The 17021-nt window shown below is 39.4% G+C and overlaps 1 long non-coding RNA gene and 1 pseudogene across 1 annotated transcript; both read left to right on the forward strand.

Moving 5' to 3' along the window:
* Positions 1-1518: 1518 nt before the first annotated feature.
* On the forward strand, positions 1519-10831 carry LOC114026684. The gene is made up of 3 exons (XR_003567141.1): positions 1519-1788; positions 7939-8092; positions 10342-10831. It is a non-coding gene; the product is annotated as an uncharacterized LOC114026684 (long non-coding RNA).
* LOC114026683 lies at positions 5990-7917 on the forward strand (annotated as a pseudogene).
* Positions 10832-17021: the final 6190 nt, after the last annotated feature.

The raw sequence follows: 17021 nt of genomic DNA on the forward strand, positions 1-17021 counted from the left end.
GATAAGGACTGGATCTTCCTGTCCCATCTGCCTTCTTCCAACACTTGTCTGTTGAGATAGAAAATTCATAAGATTCCTGCTACTTGCTCAGTTTAATGCTAATGCAACAAGTTTAGAGAAGAGTGGACAAGGGTGGTGAAATGACTGAGGACTCTGGCATGTGAGTAGTGGTTTAAAGAACTAGTAATTTTTAGTGTAAACTTAATAGGGCATAACCATTACCATCAGGTAAATCAAGGGCTGCCATATGGAAGAAGGGTTAGTTTTGTTTTGTTTGACCCTAGTGGGTGAGGGTCAGATCAATAAAGTATAACTTAATTTAATCCTAACAGTTAAAATTACCCTAACATGGAATATGGTAGCTTTGACCTCACTTGACATCTTCCAGCACAGGCTGGAGGACACTTTGCTGCTGAAATCCTAAAGGATATTTTTACTTGGGTACATATATATGTGTATATATATATATATACACATATATATGTGTATATATATACACATATATATACATATATATATGTTAGAACACACCTCATATCTAATTTTGAGATATGATTCTGATTTAGAGCTAATAGAGACCAGAGACAACCAAATTTCTCATTTTGGAGACAAAAAAAGTGTGTCTGGGGGTCATTGAGTGATTTTCCCATCATCTGGTAAATTACAGAAAATTTCACTCTTTCTCCTTTATTCCTTTATTTATATCTTTATCTTACTACATCTATAGCACCAATTCTTAACTGGGATCCATGCTCTCTCTCTCTCTCTCTCTCTCTCTCTCTCTCCTCTATCTCTCTCTCTCCACATATATATCCATATATATACATATTTTATATGTGTGAACATAAATATGTATACATACAGATGTGTACATGTATTATGAGCTGTTTTTCAATATAATTAATATCCTGTGTATTTTCTACATTAAAAAAAAATTGTTCTGAAAAGGGGCCCATAGGCTTCACCAGACAGTCAAAGGGATCCCTGATACACATGATGTTAAGAATCTCTTATCTAGAACTGCATATATCTATATATCCATAGCTCTCAGTTATGTTTCATTTCTTTATTTCCTGGGAGTTGACCAATCTATTCCCTTTTTTGTTTTATCCTTTAAAAGAAAAGAACAAATGAAGTACAGCCTGGACAGTCAGGAAGCACCATTTCCTCCTCCCCTTTTTATCCTTGTAGATCAATACTGTAATTCTAGAGTGCAGTCTTGGGAGAAAACCAAAGGCCTGGAGAGTCTTGCTGTCCTGTGGGCTGACTGGGTAGCTGGTAGGAGCATTTCAGTTCTCAGACCCTCCCAAGCTCCTGTTTTTTTCCCCTCCCCGGAACTGTTTGCTCTCCCCCTGCTTCTGAAAGCCTTATTGATTTCTGAAAGTGAACTCATCGGCCCACGGTTTCCTCAAGCCTCAGAGGAGGCTTAATTTCCTCTGACGTGGCCTCTGTCTTCTCTCCCCCTCCCCCCTTGGGCCTGGGATTTTTACATTTCAAATACTTGACAGCTGGGTGAACTTTTTCTTCCTCCTGCCCAGAGAAGGACTTTTCAGATTTCATAATGGATACCAGTAGTGCCAGCGCTATTTTCTCTCCAGCTGTGAGAGGGGCTTTTTAAAATGACTCACCCAAGCTGCTGCCCAGCTGCCGGGCCTCACCCTCTTAGGAGGGCCCTGCATTTTAAACAGTAGTGGCGCTGACTGAGGCGAGAAGGGCTCATTTATGGGGATGGCACAGATGTACTCTACCCACAGCAGTTGAGCCTAAAGAGACCTTCCATTCAGGCAGGTGAGTCATGGGCTTATGTCATTGCAGGTGTTGACTTAGTGATTATACTGTGAAAGGAAAACATCCCAAGTGGCCCAAAGTCATCATTGGCCCCCATCCAGGAAGAACACAGAGCAAAGTGTGCATCTCTGCGTCCCTCGTGATCAGATGTTCCTGAAGCCACTGTACATGCTGTAGCCCATGTGTCTGTCTTGCTCTCTCTTAAACTACTGCTTGGTATTAAGGGGAGAAAGTAACTTAATTTTTTTTTTTCAAATAATGACTAATGGCCCTGGGAGAGCAGAAGAAAGACTTCTACAGTTAGAGTCAGAGGAACTAGATTCCAATCCTTAACCTCTTTGAGTTTAGTTACTTATCCATATAATGAGGAAATTAGGCTAGGTGATCTCCAAGGTCCTTTCCAGCTTTATACCTATTGTCTTTTTACAGACTGGAATCAGTGGCATGATGAAAAGAATGATAGTTCTGGAGTCTGAGGATCAGTCCTGCTAACTATTAATCTTCATAATAACTTCATTATGTGGAACATGAGAGAGTTGGATTAGATCTCTTTTCCAGTTCAAAGCATATATATATATATATATATATATATATGTATATATATATATATATGTATATATATGTATATATATATAAAATATATGTATATAGGGCATGACATATACATGATATATACATATAGATATACAACATACCATACACAATGCACGTGTATGTATTATGTACACACTTATAACATGTGTACATATGTAATGCATTGTATTTGTATGCATGATTATGTACAGAATAAATAATGATAATAATAATAACGGTCAACACTTATATAGTACTGTGTACTGAGTACTGTGCCAAGTGCTTTACAATTATTATCTCATTTGATCGTCACAACAACTTTAAGAGATAGGTGTTATCACTATCTCCATTTTAGATATGAGAAACTGAGGCAAACAGGTTAGTGACTTGCCCAGAGTCACACAGCTAGAAAGTGTCTGAGGCTAGTTTTGAACTCAGATCTTCCTGACTCCAGGCCCAACACTGTATCGGTTGTACCACAAATAAATGTTAAAAGCCAAAGCTGTTAAATAAAAGGTGTTTTGGGAGGGAGGACATCAGAAGATGAGGGAAACAGGAAAAGTTAGACTGTAACCAGATTGTGGAGGGACTTGAATATCAGGCTATGGAGCTTTATTTTATTCTATAATGGCTGTTTATAAAGCACTTTAAGTTTTCTAGTCCCCAGGTCTCAGAATATAGAATAGCCGCTTGGCTCGGAGGATCTAGGGCCTTCCTGATCTCTCTCTGAAGGGACTTTCAGCACTTAACTCATGTATGCACCCTGAGTCCTATACAGATGAATTAGGCTCTTTTTTCCTGAAATTTCTTGGTTTTTACCAGAGTTCTGGGGGAAATTACTTAAAATTTACATTTTCTCATGTCTAGCATCTTTCATAATCAAGTAGAAAGTATTTAATGTACAATAGAAATCAGGTATAAAATAGTCATTTATTTCCAACATGCAAAAGACACACAAACACAGATCAGTAATGTATCTCCACTTACACTCTACTAGGAAGTTGATGCTTAAAATAGCAAAACATGAGATTTGCAGGTGTATGTCTATGTGTATGTGTGAATAATTCGTCATTCCACCTCCACGTAGGATCTAAATGAGTCTATACTGGACAGACAATTCCATCTAGTTCCACATCCTCTGGCAAGCCAGAGCAGTGCTTGGGTTACTCTTCTTGCCATTGGCCATTTTCTCCACAAAGTGTGGTAGTAGCTGTGCTGTAGTACAGATGGCATCTGAGGAATTCTCATACTCACAAGTTTGCCTCCATGGCTGGAAATATATATCTTAAGATCTCTGTTCAGACAACTATAGTGAGGGTAAGAAATGCAAATCAGAAAAAGAAGTCAAAGGTGGAGACTCAAACTCATCCAGCCATGTTCTTGCTGTAGTTGCCTTCTATGAATAATGGCCATTTCTGCCAGCGTGTTGTAATACTTCAAGCTTTATGTGTGTGTGTGTGTGTGTGTGTGTGTGTGTGTGTGTGTGTGTGTGTGTGTGAGAGAGAGAAAGAGAGAGAGAGAGCAAGTGCTACATTGTGCTACATTTTACATGTTATTATACACTATACATGAGAATGGAAGAGAGAGTCAGAGAGCAGAATTAAAATTTTCTTGGCCCTCCCCAACCCAACCCCAAGTTTTGCTGTGTTGTATGAAAGTGACAAATCTTGAGTACAAGACATCCTAGGAGGTGCCAGGACAAAGGTTTGATAGTCCATAGAATGTGATTGAGCCACTAAAGACATGGGGAAGGGGCTAGCTGTTGGTAACCCTTCATTATACATGTACATTTTATTTAAGTTGATCCCCATAGCAACCTTGCCAGGTAGATATCATGAATATTACAACCACATTTTACAGATGAGAAATTAAACCCAGGTCTCTCCTGATTCAAAGTCTAGCACTCTTGCTATTATACTACCCTGTAAACAATAAATGACTGCTGACAATTTTGACCAAAGGTGTGATATAATCGAATCTGTACATTGGGAAGACTACCCTTTATCTATTGTACTATATCTCTTTCAACTTTATGCTTCATCATTTGGAAGATAAGAAGTTTTGACCTTTGGCCTTAAATTTTAAGTTCTCATCTATACAATGAAAGATATAAAGCATAATGGATAGACAATCCAATTCAGAGTCATGAAGATCTGGGTTCAAGTCCTATCTTTGACACATACTGGCTATGTTGATCCTTACTTAATGTCTCAGTCCCCCAGGTAGCTCCCTGAGGTTATAAATTGCAGAACAAGCACTAAATGGTTTTGGTATAGGGAATTTGCTCACCGGATAGTATCTATAACAATGAAATCACAGGTCCAATCTGAAAACAAAACAAAAATAAACAAAAATACTTCTCCATCGAGATTGGAGAATGGAATAAACATTCCTGCCTTTCAAAAAAAAAGTGTAACAATCTAAAAGGATGGCATTCTAATATCCTGTGAAACATTCATTTGTATTTGAAGAATCTATTAAACCTTGGATCTGGATGTATACACCAGCTCCAAAAGGAAGCTATGTGGCACAGTGCAATGTTGTTGAACTGTCTCCCTCTGAACCCATTCTATTCAGAATGCATAGATTTACACAGCAGCTTAAATGTTACTTGCAAATTGACACTGTCTTGGATAAAATTTGAGTCCTTCAATTTTCAGGAAACTATGTGTAATGATCTTTCTTCTTGTGTTTTTAGTTTAACTTCTTCAATGCTGGGTCCAGAAGAAGAAGCTCCAGATGGGGTTGTTCTATTCCCTGGGAACCTCCATGTGTCAGGCATGTCTCCTAGTAGGACCTTTGTGCTCTGGTACAATTCAGTAAGGATGGAGTTGCAGACCTTCTCCAGTTCTTTCTGCTGATGCTCATATTCTTCTTTCTCAGCAGTCTGGTTCTTATCCAGTCAGCAGTTGATTATTTCATTACATTTGTCAGGGATCTTCTGTTTGTCTTCATCTCTAATTTTGCCTTGGAATTTCTCATCCTCTATTATAGCTTTCATGTTGAAACCATAAAATTCAAGTGAGGTCTTCGAAGACACCTCTGCTTGGAATCTTGGAAGACTTTCTCTGCTTCTTATCTTCAGTCTTGTATTTCTCAACTTCCTAAAACATGCACCCAATGTCTTCTTTGCTCAGTTGACCTTTGTTCTTGGTGATGGTAATCTTATTCTCCTTGACAGTGCTGTGATTCACAGCAGACACCCTGAAGATGTCATTTGCATCCACATCAAATGTTACTTCAATCTGAGTAACATCCTTGGGGGCAGGGGGGATTCTTGTGAGCTCAAACTTGCCAAGAGGGTTGTTATCTTTCATCATTGTTTTCTGATTCTCTTAAACCTGAATACCAACACACCAGACTGGTTGTCTGAATAGGTGGTAATGGTCTATGTCTGCTTGGTAAGGATGATGGTATTGCATTTGAGCAGAACTCTTCAAACTCCACCAATAGTTTCAAAACCAAGTGAAAGAGTAATGACATCCAAAAGTAGTAAGAGGGCAGAGTCAGTGTCCGCACAACTCACTTTCCCTAAACTGTAAATGCTACTGGGATCCTGCCTAGATGGCTGCTGGCTGGCACTCATACCTTTCCAGTCTCAGTGACCGCAGAGGTGTTCAAATTCTAAATGACTTCTAAGAAATTGGGTTCAGATTTTCGTGGGACTTTCAGTTAGCTTGATGATGTCCCATTTAAGACAAGAGACAAATTCAAACTGTCAGCTCACGTTAATCTGCCCATTGGATTCTCCATGAATTTTCTTGATTGTTTATAAGCTGTCAGGGAAATACAACAGGGCTTTTCTTGGGGAAAAAAAAAAACAACAACAAAGGAACAAACAACATAAAATAATATAGTGGATAGAAAACATTATAAAAATCCAGGAAGCTCGGATGGGAACCTGAGGGAAAGGCTGAAGAAGCAAAAGTCAAAGTCAATTCCAAGAGTGACCCAGAGGGTGACAGCAAAATGGGTTTCTCCAACACACTGCCAGACCATGATGCCACATCTCATTAACCCCATCCAGGCCAACTTACTGAATAACAATATTCTCACCTCAAACTGTTAGCAGTAGTGCCATAAAATAGAAGGTTCTCAGCCCACCCCATACAAAGACAGACTTCAACCCCAGTGACTTGCAATGTGAAAAGGACCCAATTGATGACTTGGAATTTAACACTATTGATAAGAAGAAAGGTAACTGAGAAGCATTCTTGCTGGTACAATTGGGCCTATTGTGGCCCTGATCTTAGACAATGAATTGACCAAAGGAGGCTCTTGGTCTGTCTTGCAGGACCAGGAAGTCTTGGCATCCCTGGAAGAGACTTCCTTGGTTTTCAAGCTTCTTCACAAACCAAATGGCTTTATCATTTTACCACATTTAGGTGTCTGTGAAAATATATCACTGTCTTCCAAAGTTTGTCTCCCTCCTATCACTGCTGTGAGCAATCTCAAGTTTCTTTCCTTCCCCAAACTTGACAGCAAGAAAACAGCAGAACTTACAAATACTTTTCACAGCACCACCTGCCTCCACAATGACACTCCTCTGAATTCCTTACAGCCCTGCTTCCAGAACAATGCTAGTGAACTCAATAGACACCTTAGGCTGGGACTTTCAGTCTTAATTTTGGACAGTGGCAAGGAAACAACCAGCACTACCCTCCCTGAAACACTGTGCCATTATCATGCCTCACAATGTCGGACATTGCAAAATGCACAATACCCCCAGCTGTCCCCAGAGTTCAAGTATACCAATCTATTCAGACCTGTAAGCACTGTCTGCCAGTGGGTGGCACTGTGTGGAGACAGTGGACATAGGGGCTTTGAATAGCAAGAAATGCTTTTCTTAAAGAAGTGGAAGCAAGAAAAGAAGACGTTGTTTTGGGTTTGTTGTTGTTGCTATTCTTGGGGATAACTCTTCTGTGGGTATTTTTGTACTTTGTGGAGACATCACTACACATTGATCTGTATGAGTCTGATCCCTGTGGGGTTAGGGTAGAGAAAGGTAAAAGAAGAGTAATTAGTAGTTAGGACCTCTAAGGCCTTCCCCAACTCTACCCTTCTAATTCATTTTATTTGTATTTTAATGAGTTCCCTTCCCAGCTTGGCCCTGGTGTTTCATTCAAGACCAAACACTGTTGGTGTGTTCTCACTCTTGTCATGAGTAGAAGATACAGGCGTGTTCTGGAAGGAAGAGACTATTTGAGGTTGTCAATGTTGCTTTGACTGTCATGTGTTTGGACAAGACATGCCTCACTATCAGCCTGGCTGAACTGAAATCCACATCTAGTGCAATGGAAAGGGTTTTTGGAGGACTTACTTCATTTTACTTTTTTTTAATCTTAAAAATGAACTCCATGTTAGAATTTAACTTAGGGTAACAATGGTTACTAAACTTTTATAAGACATAAAGAATGCCACTGAGTTTGGGCTTTGTATTCTGCCCCTTCTAGTAGGCAGTGGTTGTTCTTACCCACACTCAAGTCTTGGTTAGCTCCTGGATCTCAATGGAGCAGGGCATTTGTTTTGTTTTGTTTTGCTTTGTTTTACTCTGGGCTTGCCTTTTTTTGTTTGTAGATCTAACATCATATCAGTGTACTCCAGAATAAACAGTGTATATACCTTGGCATTCTTCCAGCTTGATTGAACTGTATGAGAAGGTGACAACAATCAAATTAGGTCAATGGGAAATTAAAGTCCATTTATTTCCTCCCAGTTTATCATATTAATGGTAAGAGGCATTTCGCTCTGATAGCCACTGAACCTATACTTCCTTATCTCTGTATACTTCTTACAATTGTCTTCACAAGAACAGAACATTCACTGTAATGGAATCTTTTGGAGGTGTTCTCTGCTTCGTGAAGGGTGGACCAAAAAGAAATTCTGTGACATTAAACAAAGATACAGCCAGGCAGAGTGAATTCTGTCTGTCCTAAGTGACAATCCAAAAAGTAAACACAGGGAATAATATTCAGTAGACTGTTAATCAGATATCAATTAAATGTTGACTTGGCTTTAAACTTAGGTCCACGAGGACATAATGTTAGGGCAACTATAAATTCCCTCACAGCAAAGACTAACTCTTCAATTGCTGAACTACTACTCTCAAATAAGTGAAAATCATTTTCGTCCACACATGTCAATGATTATATTTGAATTTATTAAGTACCTACCATATGCCAGGCACTGTGCCAAGGACAGGAGAGACAAAAACATAACAAAATAAACAAACAAAAAATTTCTGCTCTCAAGAAGCTTCCATTCTAATGGGAGAGACAATATGCAAATTACTATGTAGGTATAAATAATGTCTAGACAAGATAAATGGGTAATTTCCAAGAGAAGGCATGAACATGAAGGAAGACTAGGGAAGCCTTCTTGGAGAAGGTGGGACTTTTGCTGATATTTGAAAGAAGCCAGAGAAGCCAGGTGTTACAGGGAAATCCAGGCATGGAGGACAGACAATGAAAATGCTCAAAGTCAGGAAATGTAGTGCTGGGTGGAGTTCAGTATCTTTGGATTACAGAGGACATGGAGGGAAGTGACATGTAAGAACACTGGAAAGGAAGAAGAGGGATAGGTTATGAAGGGCTTTAAAAGCCAAATAAAAGATTTTTAATTTGAACCTGAAGGTAATAGAAAGCCACTGGAATTTATTGAATAGAGGGATGATATAGTAAGAACCAACAGGCTATTACAACATTCCAAATGTTGGTTTCTCTGCCTCTCTGTCTCCCACTCCATCTTCCTTCAACTATCAAAAAGATCTTCCTAAAGTGTAGTTCTGTAGTTGCTATAAAACATCCCACCAAAAGTGTGATATACTCTTGTGTAGACTGTGATATATTCATACAGATACCAAGGGAAAGTGGGCTCAAACACAGAGAGTGAATGTTATAAGGAGTAACTGTAAGTTCTCATTTGCTTAAAATTCTTTTCTCTGATTTATGGGATACTCAACAAGTTCCCCTTAAGCATGAGAAATATGGGCCTTGTCTGTCCTTGGCTCCCAATACATGCATTGCTGCCAACCACTGCTGTCCTTGGAGAAGGGCTATAAATGAGCAGAAGGGAAGTCTAAACTTCTCTGGATGTTCAGAGAAATTTGCAAGTTCTTCCTCTGGCCAAAGGGATGGAGGGTGGGGAAAATATGTATGCCAAGGCTGGAGCTGAGGCCTCTCCTCTCCCTATCCCCAGGGTCTTCCTCAGGAGTTTGAAGAATGATTTCTCACTTGACTCAATACTCATTGAAATTCCCTGATTCTGGCTAACTCAGTGCTTTCAAACAGAATCCAGAATTCAGCAAAAGCCCTCATTCTATTGGAACAGACTTGAATGGTGGTCATTGTACTTTATAAAATGGCTTTCAAAGACTTTTCACACTTAGTGTAAGACCTATTATTTGTTGTTATACTGAGGAGCAACCATTTATATCCATATACTTCTGTTTCTATCATACATGAGTATCTCTCATGTTAGGGAAAGGGAACGGAATTAGTTTATATAACACCTATGTGTCAAGCTCTTTAAAAAATATTCTTTCACTTGTCCTTCACAAGAACACTACAAGGTAGTCGCTGGCATTATCTTCATGTCACATTCAAGGAAACTAAGGCAGACAAAGGTTAAGTAACTTGCCCTGAGTCACTCAGAAGTGTCTGAAGCTAGAAATGAACTCATGTCTACTTGACTCCAGGGCCAGTTCTCTATTCGCTGTGCCACTTAGCTGCCTGATGTAGGTTCTCTTCTCTCTTCTGACACTGCAACGATACTGATATAGGTCCCCAATATCTTCCTTTCTGACATTATTGAATAGACAATCAAGGAGAGGAACTGGGGTTGTTTTGTGTATTGGTGTATTTTTTTGTTTCTCCTGCTGATCAATCTAATAAATCAGTCTGAGTGTCTGGGGAGATGATATTTTCAAAGTCTTTCTCAAAAGCTATCTGCTGTTCATCTTACTTTTTTTTTTCTTTTCAGGACTATTGAAGAGGAATCATGCAAATAAAACATAAATATCTTTCTAGTGGTCACTGATAAAGCAGGCTTAGGAGTGATTGATGAATTAAGGGCTGCATTTATTCCAATTTGGAAAAGTTTCCAGGATTCCAGGATTCAGTACTTTGTCAACTTTATTTACAGTGCCTTGACCAGCACCAACTGAAAATGACACTGTTTGTATATGACCCAACATTCAGAGAAGCCAACTCACCTTTAAAAATCTGTTTCCTGGATTGTGAAGGCTTGGTGCCCAGTGGCAATGACATTGAAATCATTCCAAGACTATAAAATATTTTCTTTTTAAACCCAAAGAAATAAAAAGTAGGACCCAAATTGCCAGTGTTTTATCCAAACTTTCTTCAGTTCATAAGAATTTTCTTAGTCCACAGTGCAATTTAGATCTTCTATAAACAGTCGACATTTCAATTTCACAAATGTGGGGCAGCTAGGTAACACAGTGGAGAAAGTGGTGGGCCTAGAGTCAGGAAAACTCATCTTCCTGAGTTCAAATCTGGCCTCAGACTCACTGACTAACTGTGTAACCCTGGGCAAGTCACTTAATCCTGTTTGCCTCCATTTCCCCATCTGTAAAATGAGCTAAAAAAGGAAATGACAAACCATTCTAGTATCTTTGCCAAGAAAACCCCGAATGGGGTCACAGAGAATCAAAGAAGATTGAAATGATTAAGCAACAAAATTCAGCTATGAAAAGGCATTGTTCTTAATAGGGAAGTTCAGGAGGACAGGATACAAAGGTAAACATCTACATGCACATATTCCAATTGAATGTAAGCTTTGTATTCCCAGCACCTAGTCTAATACCTTTGGATCCCCAGCACACAATAGTTCCTTAATAAATATTTGTTGCTCAAATAAAGCACAATCCCTGTCTCCAATAATAATTCATATTTAAATACTGATTGAAGGTTCCAAAGCCCTTTCATATAAATCTCCTTTGAGCTCCATAGCAGCCCTGTAATATAGGTAATTCATTATTAAGCCCATCTATAGATAAAGAAACTGAGGCCCCAAGAAGGCAAATAATTTACACAGGGCAAGTAAGTGGTAGAGTCCCCCAACATCATTTACAGTACTCTTTCTCCATGACACTTCACTACCTCCAAACCTATAAATCCAAAAGAGGAGATGGCCCACAAATAAAACAACTATGTCAACAGACAAAATGCCATTGAGTTCATCAAGGATGACCATAGTACTATGAAGAACTTGAGGAGGGAGAGAACATCTCCAGCAGTGTGGAGTCAGAGCAGCCTTCAGGGAAGGGGTAAGAGTGGATTAACATGTTGTATTTGTTCATTTTAATAAAAATATTAATAACAGAAAAAAGAGAATCATATAGTGAATTACAGTAGAAGTTAAGGACACACTTGTACAATGGGCCTTGCAAGTCAAAGAAGTAGTCATTCTGTTACCTTAATTTTGTCATTATTTTGTTTAAAAAACTTTCACAGTGGTTATATAACCCACATCTCAGTCTTGGTTTTATGTTTCAGTCCAAACCACTGCCACCCATTTCACCATCTATAGGGTTTTTTTTTTGTTTTTTTGGGGGGGGGTTTTACACTAAGCCAAGAAGACAGATGTTTAGCTGAGTGGAATTCACCATGGTCTTTTTGATGACTGATGTACTCAATTCCATTTAAAAAAAATACTTTCGTTGAACATTGCAAATGTCTTGAGCTTGCTTTGGGCCTTTAGATTCTGTGGACTCATCCCTCTACCTCTTATTCTGGCTTCTACTCCTCCCAAAATGTCTATATGACATTTCTACTGGTTAGGATCACACCTATGCCCTAAGGCCCATCTCAAATAGTACCTGCTTTATGAAAAAACCTCCCTGATCCTTCCATAGAGCAGTCTATAGGATCACAGAGGATATCTAGTATAACATTCCCATTGGCAGTTGGGAAAACAGTCCTCAGGAAGGTAAATGACTTACCTAAGGTCACACAGTATCAGAATTGTGGTTCTGGGTCTGCTCATGTCAGCCCCTTTCTCATTAAACTCCAGTTGATACTTATTACCTTTAGGATCAAATATAAAGTCCTTTGTTTGGAATTTAAAGCTCTTTGTAAATATAACTTTTCCTACTTTATTTCTCTCCACAAAATCTATGATCCAGCCATGCCTCTTCCCTCTGATTGAAGAGCTGAAGAGCAGAATGATAAACTCTTCCTAAAGCCTTCCTTATAGAGAAGCCTCACAACTTTCCAGGTAACTCCATTTCCCGTCTTTGACCTGCTAGGATTCCATTCTAAGAACATCATGCTCCCTAGCTGGGTACCCCTAGCTGGGTCCCCTCCTCCCTTTTCAGCTTCCTTTTGTGTTATTATCTTCCCCATTAGATTGTAAACTCTTTGAGGGTAGGGACTGTCTTTTTTCTTATTCCTATTCCCAGCACTTAATACAGTGCCTGGTACATAGTAAGTGCTTACTAAATGTTTATAGAATTGAATTTAATACTTGCCTACTTGCTTTTCTCACATTTGACATTTCATTTCCCGTTTCTACACATTTGCACTGGCTGTGCCCCATGCTTAGATCACACCTGTCACCTATACCTCTTAGTTTCCCTGTCTTATGTTAAGAATCAGCTCCAGTTTCAGCTTCTGCAGAAATCCTTCCCTGGTGTACCCTCCCTGTCTTTCCCCTACCACTTATCTCCCCTTGCTAATGCTTTCACCTTTGAAATCACCTTCCATCTACTCTGTACTAACCTTGTTTGCACCTACTTCTTTATAGGTTGCCTCCTCAATTAGAATGCAGGCTTCTTAAAGGGGGAGATTGCTTTTGCTTCTTTTTCATCCCCAAATTTAGAGCAGGGACTCACAAATAGTAAAGTGCTTAATAAATTCCAATGACTTAATCTTTCTGCACATCAGTTTCCTCAGTCATGTGAGGTGAAGAAAGATTGTCATTTACTCTAAATCAATCCTAAGGCTAGTTAAGTGCTGAAGCAAAGACTCCAATTCAGGTTTCACACAAGTCCAGTCCTTATAACATATATCCCGATTCACCCCTACCCCAAGAACTCAAATACCTAAACTTGTGGAGAGAGAGATTCTAAGTCAGGGCCATAGCTGGGAATCTATATACTCTGAGAGCCTGCATCATCAGAAAGTTCCTCCAATACAACTTTGCTCTTGTTGCTTATGCAGATACCTCATAGTGCTGAGTGCTCCACTGAATAAAGGAAACTTTAGCCTAATCAGAGAAGGGAGGTATGGACCAGACTAGAGAGGAGGTAGTGTGACTTCTCCTCCTGCCAAACCTTTCAGTGCAGCTAATCATGGTTCAGCAGCATCAATGGGATTTATTGGTTTGTCGAAAGTGAGAGAAGTTTCTCAATAGGCGATGATAAACAAAGGAGAGTGTTACAATACGAATAATTCTCAATTCCCACATGAGATATAATTTCACCAACCAGTCTGAATGGAAGTACTGAATGCACAAGGTTTTTGTAATTATGATGTGGTCAAGCAGCTGGCTTCCTTTTTTTCCCCATTAGCATTTTTAGCAATGTTTCTATGCCATTGTTTGTTGTTACGTCTTCTGGGGTTTGACAGCCCAGGTCTCTGGACACTTGCATGATGTGGTTATTGCTATGGACTATAAGGCAAGTGCTGACTTCAGCAGTGGAGGGCTACTCCCTTGGTTCGTATATTTCTTATTCAGGATTTTCACTGCCAATAGCAAGACAGGAAGTAAAACTCTGTGTTCTTGGCCTCTTTCAAGATGGTCCATTTCAAAATGTTCCTTGTCCAGATATGAAATGTATGTTGGAAAAAAGATTTCAGAAAACATCTGACATCTACAAGAACAGGAATCCTCTCTATAAGTGAAAAGGAATCATACCTGACTAGTGATCTTCTCATCTTCCCTTGAAGACTTCCCAGTGATGGGGAACCTACTACATGTAGAAGCAGATCATTTCATTTTTGCACAGCTCTGATTGTTAGGGCATTTCCTCCCCTTACCTCAAGCCAAAATCTGCCTCTCCAGATCTTAAAAGATACTGCGCAATCTTCTCTTAACTCATTTCTCTTAATTCAACCTTCTAGAGTCAAGCAGAAAAAAAAAATCTAACCTCTCTTCCATGTGATAATCCTTTAAATATTGATTATAGCCCCCCCCCTTTATAAGTCTTCCCTCCTTTAAGTTAAACATACCCAGTCCTTTGATTAATCCTCAAATTACATAGATTCCAGTCTGCTGGCCATCCTGGTTTCCCTTCTCTGGAAATTTGCCAACTTGTTACTGTCCTTCCAAAAATGTAACAATCAAGAACTGAAAGACTGAAAGAACTTTAGCTTGAGTCTGACCAGGATACAGGTGAGAATAATGTTCTCCAGTATTTGTCTGACTGCAGGGTAAAATACCGGTGAATCAGTAAAAACAGTTAAATGGATTTTCCTTCTGTGTTTATACTTCGCAAAATGAAGGAAATTCATAAATCTAAGCAGATAACATATTTATTAGAAAAAAAAAACTAAAAGTTAAAACAAAAACAACTTAACTATCTGGGTCCCTTGGGAAATGTTTTTGTCCTGGGGTAGCCTTTTTTTGAGGGGGATAGTTATCTGTATTTTTAGGGACCAATATATCAGATGATTTTAACTAGAAGAAGCAGGATAGCACCATTACAATAAAATTAGATTTGAGATCGGAAAATCTGGGTTCAAATCAAAGTCCTGGCACATACTATAGATTCAATATGACCTTGAACTCTCCACATCCTCCCTTTGGGCTCAGTTTTCTCATCTGTAAAGTGAGGGAGTTGGATTAGATGGTCTCTGAGGTCCCTTCTAGCTCTAAATCTAGAAAGTAAGCTTTTGGTGATGTATGGAAACCCTCTTAATCGTAGAGTGCTAAATATAATTTCACTTGATTTGGTGCTTACGAGCTATGGGATTATAGGCAAGTCATTTCACCTGACTCTCAGTGCTGTTAGTCGTATCCAACTCTTCATGACCCCACTGGGGATTTTCTTGGCAAAGATGTTGGAGTGGTTTGCTGTTTCCTTCTCTAGCTCATTTTACAGATGGGGAAAATGAGGCAAACAGGATTAAGTGACTTGCCAATGGTCACACAGCTAATAAGTGTCTGAGGCTGGATTTGAACTCAGGAAGATGTGTCTTTCTGACTCACCACTCTACACACTGTGCCACCTAGCTGCTGAGTCTCAGTGACTTGTTTTATATAAAACGAGGTTGGTCACACCTTCACTACTGTCCTCATCAAGTTGTTATGAACATGCTCAAACTTGGCCTTCCTGGTGGGTTATTTGTATGTACAAATATTCTGTTTGGTTTCAGTCCAGCTATGGTCCACTGGTGAGACAGTTAGGTGGTACAGTAGATAAAACCCTTGCTCTGGAGTCAGGAAGACATGGTTTCAAATCTCACCCCAGATGCTTCCTAGCTAAGTGACCCTGGGTAAGTCACTTACTTCTGTCTTCCTCAGTCTCTTCAACTATAAAATAGGAATAATAATACCTCCAAATATTGTAGTGAGGGTCAAATGAGATAATATTTTTAAAGTTCTTAGCATTGTGTCCGGCACATAGCAGACACCTAGTATATACTTATTTCCTACCTTTCTTCCCACACTCTCCATTAAGAATGCTCTTTAAAACATAAAATACCATAGAAGTATGAGTACAGTTATTATAATGATTATAATTACCAACAACAACCATTAGAGTAGACTGGAATACAGAAATTCTCTCAAGATTTATTGGATAATGTTGGAAATATTGGCCCCTACAATGAATAATCTTTTACTGCTGTGATTTTTGAGTTCTTGTGTAGACTCTTCATAGTTTTTCTATATCTTCCCAAGCTGTCAGGCTGCCAACTATTTAGCTGTGCAGGTGTTGGTGAGCTGGCCTTTGGCAACACCTTCTAGCTCCTAATGTGTACTTAGAATATCCTATGGACTTGGAAACTTGATAAACCTGCCTATCTCATTAGGACTTCCCTTAATTCAGGAGTGAACAGGCCCAAGTGTGGACCTGAGGGGCTCTCCTTGCAGTACAGTGCATGAGCTGCAGATCACAGACTTTGTGACCTCTATTTTTCATGCTCAGGCTTTGTTTGTACTTCCTTCTTTGTATTTACATATGGTGAGATCACTGGAGAAAGCCTGATAACTGAATTCTAATCCAGGGAGATATTACTGCATGGCTTAGAGTCAGTAGAGACTCAGTTTGATCACCTTCCCCATCTGGGTCTTGATGAGCAGTTCTGGACAATGAAAACTGATGTGCCAAATGACCCTGAGGCCCCATAAGCTCTTGAATCATTAAACCAAAATTCAATTATGCCCACTAGGCTGCACTTGCTAAGTAAGGCAGGAAAGTTGACTCAGACATTTTATTATACCATAACTGTGACTTATGGGAATGAAAAGCTATTCAGACCTTGTGATGGGCAAAGTGATCCTATCAGGAAAATTTGAAGGAATTACTTTGCTCAGAGTTTCTCTGGTGCAGCCATGTTTAAGCCATCCAGAAAGAGAGCTACGGTGGCAAATAACTGGGTCAAATGATGACTTATGTATGGGCCTTTGGACCCCAGAAACAAAGGAATAGAGCTGGAGGGGTTAAATCCTGGCTGTCACTTTATAACCCTGTGACC

This window comes from Vombatus ursinus, unplaced genomic scaffold, assembly GCF_900497805.2.
Source record: "Vombatus ursinus unplaced genomic scaffold, bare-nosed wombat genome assembly UNPS02014841.1, whole genome shotgun sequence".
Lineage (NCBI taxonomy): Eukaryota > Metazoa > Chordata > Mammalia > Diprotodontia > Vombatidae > Vombatus > Vombatus ursinus.